The sequence below is a fragment of the Capsicum annuum genome, chromosome 7 (assembly GCF_002878395.1).
Source record: "Capsicum annuum cultivar UCD-10X-F1 chromosome 7, UCD10Xv1.1, whole genome shotgun sequence".
Lineage (NCBI taxonomy): Eukaryota > Viridiplantae > Streptophyta > Magnoliopsida > Solanales > Solanaceae > Capsicum > Capsicum annuum.
In genome coordinates this window covers 110,763,531-110,771,762 of record NC_061117.1, presented here as the reverse complement: position 1 = coordinate 110,771,762, position 8,232 = coordinate 110,763,531, and positions in this window count along the sequence as shown.

The window sequence follows — 8,232 nt, the reverse complement described above, 5'->3', positions numbered from 1 at the left end:
AGCTCTACAGAATTAGGACTATCACAAATAGTCACTCAGCTATCAGTAATACAGTGATCAGTAAACTTAGATATTGGTTATTCAGTTGTCAGAACTCAGTATCCAGTGTTATTATGATCTCAGACACAGTATATGTAGATATGTGCACAGTATTGTATAATCATTCTTTTATCAGTTTTAGTTATATATGTACTCTCATTCAGTTGTATTCATGTTATTCAGTCATTTATTGTTCATGCATATGAACCCTTTCATATCAGCCTACCTCACTTAGCATACCAGTACATTCAAAGTACTGATGCATACCTTTTCTTTTGTGTTATATGTTTTATATCATAGGTTTAAACGAATGGGCTCCTGACCGTACTTAGCAGCCTAGACTATCAGCAACAAACCTAGTGGTTAGTCCTCATAGTTTGAGGATAAAGCTATCATATCATTTCATAATGTCAGTAGTCAGTTTATTTTAGTATTCGAAGTTAGTTGGGGACTTATCCCATCAACTCCATACTCAGATAGATAGAGGCTTTTAGACTAGACTTTTAGACAGTATTTAGTTATACAAATTATTATTACAGTTGGTATTCTCTATTAGTATTTTAGGTTTTGAACCTTATGGCATTTCAGCCTATTTTTCTACATTTATTATAGTATTGTTACTTAGTGCTCACAGCAGATATCAATCATGGGTTAGCTTGTGGTCCTTTGGGTCGTACTGGAACTGTCTGGTTATGGTATCTTAGAAAGTCACTTCAGCAGACTTAGTAGATAGTTTTTTATGTCGCTCTCAGAATGGATTGGATTCATTCATGTTGTTCTTTAGTTGACTTTAAAAACTGAATTTTCCATTTTCAATTTCCAAATAAACCTGTCCTTGAATAGAGGGGTAGTACTTCAGCACTTAGGTATCAGCTTATTTCTTACCTTAGGGCGAGAAAAATGATATCTAGGGGATGTGTCTATCATCTTGTTCAAGTTCAAGAATATAGTTTAGAGACCTCTAATCTTGAGTCAGTATCAGTAGCATGTGAATTTCCTGATGTGTTTATTGAAGATCTTCTCAGGGTCCCTCCCAAAAAGGAAATTAACTTTGGAATAGACCTTCTTCCAGATACTCAGCCTATCTCTATTCTGCCATACTGACTGGCTCCAATAGAACTCAAAGAATTAAAGAAACAGTTAAGGGATCTCCTAGATAAGGGATTCATTAGAACTAGCGTATCTCCTTGGGGTGCACTAGTTTTATTCATACATAAGAAAGATGGTTCTCTTAGAATATGTATAGACTACCATAAGCTAAATAAGGCCACGGTCAAGAACAAGTACCCGCTTCCCAGAATCGATGACTTATTTAACCTCAAGGTGCCAGTTACTTTTCTAAGATAGACCTCAAATCAGGCTATCATCAGCTCAGGGTCAGAAAAAGTGATATTCCAAAAATAACTTTTAGAACTTGATATGGCTAATTCGAATACTCAGTCATATCATTTGGCTTACCAATGCTTTAGCAGCCTTCATGGACTTGATGAACCGCGTGTTCAAGAATTACTTTGACATATTCATCAGAGTCTTCATTGATGACATTCTTGTCTACTCCCGTAGTGAACATGAACATACAGACTATATCAAAATAGTGTTACAAACCCTCAGAGCCCATCAGTTGTTCTCCAATTTAGTAAGTGTGAATTTTGGCTAAGGTCAGTAGTTTTTCTTGGCCATATAGTTTCTAGTGATGGTATTAGAGTGGATCCTCAAAAGACCAAAGCAGTGAGAAACAGGCCCAAACCCATCTCTCTAGTAGATATCAGGAGCTTCTTGGGTTTGGCTAGCTATTATCGAAGGTTGTCGAGTGATTCTCGTCTATTGCATCCCCAAAGTCTAGATTGACTCCTAACAAAGTCAAATTCTAGAGGTCAGATTCTTATGAGAAGAATTTTTAGGATTTAAAGACTCGACTCACTACAGCCTTAGTTTTGACTCCACTAGATGGTTTAAATAGGTTTGTGGTATATTTTGATACTTCCAGAGTTTGTTTGGGGTGTGTTTTGATGCAGAGAGGTAAGGTTATATCCTATGCCACTAGAAAACTTAAGCCTCATGAAAAGAATTACCCCACTTATGATCTTGAGTTAGCAGTTGTGGTGGTTTCCTTAAAGATTTAGAGGCATTATTTGTACGGGGTATATGTGGATATGTTCATAGACCATAATAGCCTGCAGTATATGTTCTCTCAGAAAGATCTGAACCTACGTTAGAGAAGGTGGTTAAAGTTGTTAAAAGACTATGATATGAGCGTCCTATATCATCCGGGTAAAGCCAATATAGTGATTGATGCTCTCAGTAGGATGTCTATAGGTAGTGTTACTCATGTGCAGGATAATAAGAAGAAGTTAGTTTAGGAAGTTCATTAGCATACCCGACTAGGTGTTCGCTTAGTCGATTCAGTAAAAGGAAGTATGTGGGTGTAGAATAGTTTAGAATCATCTCTGGTTTCTGAAGTGAAGGAAAATTAAGACAGATATCTCAATGTAATCAAGTTTAAAAAGTCTATTAGAGTTCAGAAAGTAGAGGTTTTCTCCCAAAGGGGAGATGGTGTGTTGCGTTGCCAGGGTTGGTTATGTGTGCCAGGTGTAGGTGACTTGAGGCAACGAATTCTTGCAAAAACTCATGGAGCACGTTCCTCTATTCATCCAGGGGACACTAAGATGTGCCTAAATTTGTGGGAGGTCTATTGGTGGAATACGATGAAGAGAGATATTGCAGAATTTGTGGCTAAGTGCTCTACATATCAACAGGTTAAGATTGAGCACCAGAAATCCAGTGGTTCCATGCAAGAGTTCAATATTCCCACGTGGAAGTGAGAGCAAGTGAACATAGACTTTGTGATGGGTTTGCCTTGTACTCATCATCAGCATGATTCAATTTGGGTCATTATAGATAGGATAATGAAATTAGCTTATTTCTTACCAATTCATACCTCTTATTCAGTTGAGGATTATGCCAAGCTCTATGTTAGAGAGTTGGTCAGATTGTATGGAGTTTTGTTGTCCATCATCTCAGATAGAGGTATGCAATTCACCTCTCACTTTTGGAAAGCCTTCCAAAAGGATCTTCGTACCCAAGTTTACCTCAACACATCCTTCTACCCTCAGACAGATGGTCAAGTAGAGAGGACCATTCATACTTTGAAAGATATGTTAAGAGCGTGTGCCATTGACTTTAAGGGTAGTTGGGATGTCCACTTTCCTTTGATTGAGTTTCCATATAATAACAGTTATTGTTCCAGCATTTAGATGGCTCCGTTGGAGGCACTGTATGGGAGGATATGTACATCTCCCATTGGTTGGTTTGAAGTGGATGAGGCCACAATGGTAGGGCCTGACTTGGTATTTGATACCCGATAAAATGTTAAGTTGATCAGGAAAAGGCTTAAGATATCTCAAAACTGACAAAAATTGTATGCAGATGTGTGAATAAAGGATCTCGAGTTTGAGGTTAGCGAGTATGTGTATTTAAAAATCTCTCCTATGAAGGGGTGGAGATGTTTGGCAAGAAGGGAAAGCTCAGTCCCCGATATGTCAGTCCTTACCGAATTCACAGCTATTTCAGAAAGGTAGCTTACGAGCTTGAGTTGTCTTCAGACTTAGCTTTAGTATATCCAGTGTTTCATGTCTCCCTGCTAAAAAAGTGCATAGGAGACCCAGTAGTTGTAGTCCCTTTAGAGGGTATAGATGTTCAGAACAGTCTCTCTTATGAGAAGGTCCCAGTCAAAATTCTTGACCATCAGGTTCGCAGACTGAGGAACAAAGAATTTCCGTAAGTCAAAGTTCTTTGGCAGAACCATTCCGTTGAGGGAGTTACTTGGGAAGCATAAGTGAATATGCGGACCAAGTATCCTCACCTCTTCTCCACAAACTGAGACTCAGCTCAAGGTAACAGTTTTCCTTGAATTTATTCAGTTCCATGCTTAGATTACCTTTACAACTCTGTATCGGTTTAGTTGCATAGCATTTTCATATCATGCATACCTTCATGAAATAGCTCAGTCATATGTTATGTTTTTAGAACTCAGTCATGCTTCAGTTATACATGTTCAGTATAGAATCTCAGTATATCAGTATTTTCAGTCAGGTAATCACATTTGAGTTATGCGTGTTCAGTATAAAAATTGAATCTATCAGTATTCGTAGCTTAGTCAGCCTCATTCGAGGAGGAATGTTCCCATGGGGTAGATATTGTAAGACCCCACAAAATTCTAAGCTTAACTCAATCCATCAAAGCTTGAAAAGAGGACCCAGACTTAGAAATTCCAACTAAGTGCTTATACTTACGAGTATTTTAACCTTTGTAAGTTTGCAATCCTATTTCACGACCCTTATGACCTCAAAATATCAATTTTTAGGTAGATTTATGATCAGAAATGTCAGTAGGTCACTTCGGGAGAGTTTTAAATTTTTTGAACCTCGGTTGAACCATGTTCAGGTGACCAAAATAGTAGGTCGATGCAATCTCGATGCATTATGTCTCCCATCGTATCGATAGATAATTTTCCCCCAACATTCAGTACAATTCTAGTGAACCAATGCAAACTCGATGTGTTGGGTTGGTCATCGCATTGATTCCATCAACGCAGTGCATCGGTATACGCATCTGTAATGACCTGATTGGCTGAACCGGAATACCACATAGTGATCATGACCCCAAAAGACCACAAGCTAATCCATAACTGATATCTATACTTGTATACTGCATAAGATAACATAATAATATGGAAACATGGACTGAAAAGCCATAAGGTTCGATCATGAATATAATTGAATAACGTAATATCTATGTAGGGTAATACAATACCCAAAACAAAACTGAAGTCTAAAACATGATAGTCTATATCTAGTCTGCATCTAGTCTGAAAGCCTCTACTGTCTGAAGAATCTAAATAAGAAGTTGATGGGACATGTCCCCAACTAACTCCAACTAATAAGCTAATTAATGAGATACTATAAAATCATTTTGTCCTCAAAAGATAAGGACTCACTTCTACTCTGACTGCTGAATCTGGAATCTACTGCTGATCTGGAACTCGTGTCTCTGAACCTATGGTGTAACATAAAAAGAAATCACCATAGCGCGAATGCGTCATTACATATGTACAAAGTATACATGTGAGGTAGGCTAAATGTAAGGGTTCACATGCATGCTAATGCTAACTGACTGTCTAACATAAATGTGAGAATACATCCATAATTATATAACTGTAACTAACGTGATAACATGATACTGATATCGTGGTAGCATGACTACTGAGTCTGGATACTGATAACATGACATAACTGATAACATGAATAACTATATCTGAATATAATTGATAACATGGGTGACTATTTCTGATAGTCCTGAATTTGATGGAACAATTTGAGTTCTGTACAGTATCTGAGTTGACTGTATCTAATAGTTCTAAAATCTGAAGAACTATCTAAGTTCTGTAACTAAGACTGATTGACTGTATCTAACAGTCCTAATTCTGTAACATGAAACTGTGGGAAGTAGCATCTAACTGACATGCCCTAAAGGTGCTATGATAGCTGAGCTGGGGTCTAATCTATGCCCTAATTGGAAGAGTGTCAATACCGCGCCACTGGTAAGGACAACATGTAAGTAAGCCTCATATAACAGGTAACTCTAGCGGGAATGGTGGGAACCCTCACATAACAGGTTATGCTACCTCATCTACCCTTATATAGCAGGCTACGATGTTTCAACATATGTTGGCTACATAGTTCTGGAACGTAAGGATTGCTTCTAGGAATCACACCTTCATATAATAGGTGAGTCCCCATCCTTGGGTTCACTCGGTGCTAATTCCTACTCCCATCTGAATAGATGCTAAACATGATTTATGGAATTGAACTGAGCATGGACTGAATTACTGAATTTCCGTGACTGATGAAATACTATTGATAACTGACAACTGACTAAGTCATGAGATCATGGAGATTTTTCCTGAGTCATGAAACTATCTGAAGTCTAAGAGTTCATAGCTTGACTGAGAGTATCGTGAAAACATGACATGGATCTAGGCACACAGCTAATATTTCAGGTACAAGTACCCCCAGGACTCAATGGAATGAAACTGACATGACTTGATATTCTTTAATACATGATAATCACCACAATATGTTTATTGAAGCATTTCATCAAACGTCTAATAGGCATAAGCTTGTACATTTATGGGGATTTTCATAATATCATGCTAGTTAGGCAAATTTCCTTCATCTAGGCATTTTATCAAGCATATGGCAGGCATAGTACATGTAAACATCATAGTACAGTAATTAAACATCATGGTTCACTTCCAATTTCATCATACAAGGTTTTAGTGATGAGATTTCGTAAATCTTTATCTATACTAATCAACCCACATAGAATTTATCATCAAATCATCGAATAGAAATCAATTCCTCATTTATCAACATGAAAGAGAATATACAAAGCATGAACACATAAAGAAAATCCACAACTTGTTGTTGAAAAGGGATTCTTGGACTTCATGGATGAAAGGAGCCCATGAATGAACACTATGCATACCTTAGTTTGTGATTCGTGAAGATTGATAGTGAAACCTTCTTGAAATTGGACCTTCTATGAAAACCCTAGCTTGAGTTCTTGAGAGTATTTGAGAAAAACATTAATATTTTGGATGAATAAGGGATAAATCCCGTGTTTGGAAGCTTATATAGGGGGAAAATTGATACTTTTAAACCTGGACACATAATTTAATTTTCAATAATATTTCTCAAATTGGGCCCTTGGCGTAACGCGACGCTATCGCATCATGTCACTAGAAATTGACAATTGGGAAACTGCACGGTGGCACGACGTGGAGCTATCGCGTTGCCACCTTATCTAAGACCTAAAATTTTGGTACGATGCACCAGTATCGTGGAGCAACAATGGAAATTGACAATTACCATTTGAGATATCTCCGCGATGGGCTGAAGGCTCAAGTCAAACACTATCTCACCAAAAATGCTCTAACTCTTCGCCCGGGTGTCGAATTTCGGCGAATCAGATATTGATGGAAAGATTATTCAATTTACCATGTGATAGGAAGTCAAAATTATGGAAATACCATGTGTATAAGAATGAATTATTATTTCAAAGCAAGTTCTAACATCCTTGAGATGATTTTCAAGCTAAGAAAAAGCACGAGTATTACAATATTTCCCCCTTGACAATATTCGTCCTCAAATGAGACTGATTGAGAGGGGAAACAACAAGATAAATATGAATTAAAGGAACATGATCTCATGATAGACGTGACTGACAAGCTGAACATAACATACTAAACATGCATATCTGATGCATGTGTAACTGATTCATAAATGCATAACTAAAGGTTCTGAAGAACTAAGTTTTCTCACAATGATAATGCATGTATGATGCATAACTATATAACTATTCTGATACATGAATGCATGACTGAATATGCGGTGGTACTTGATACCAAGATTATCATAGTATACTAAGTTAGTGATGTACACTAATCATGAAACTGAGTAAGCTTATGGAGAGCTATTACCTTGAGCTTGATCTGAGTTGGTGGGGAAAAGGTGAGGGTACTTGGTACACATATCTGCTTCTGTTTCCCAAGTAGCTCCCTCGATGGACTGATTTCACCAAAGAACTTTAACTAGAGGACTTCTTTGTTCCTCAATCTACGAGTCTGATAGTCTAAGATTTCAACTAGAATCTCCTCATAAGAGAGGCTGTTCTAAACATCTATGCTCTGAATAGGGACTACGACTGATGGGTCACCTATACACTTCTTGAGCAAAGATACAAGAAATACTGGATGAACTGAGGCTAGATCTGAAGGCAATTCAAGCTCATAAGCTACCTTGCCGAATCGCCTGAGAATCTTGAAGGGACCGATATATTGGGGACTGAGTTTTCCTTTCTTTCTGAATCTCTTCACTCCTTTCATAGGAGAGATCTTAAGGTAGATATGATCACCAATCTCAAACTCAAGATCTTTTATACGAATATCTGAATAAGACTTCTGTCGGCTCTTTCTCTGATCAACTGGACTTTTCCTAAGGCATCAAATACCAAGTCAGGTACTATGACTGTGGCCTCACTAACTTCGAACCAACCAATCAGAGATCTACATATCTTACCATAGAGATCTTTAAATAGAGCCATCTGAATACTAGAATGATGGATGTTGTTGTA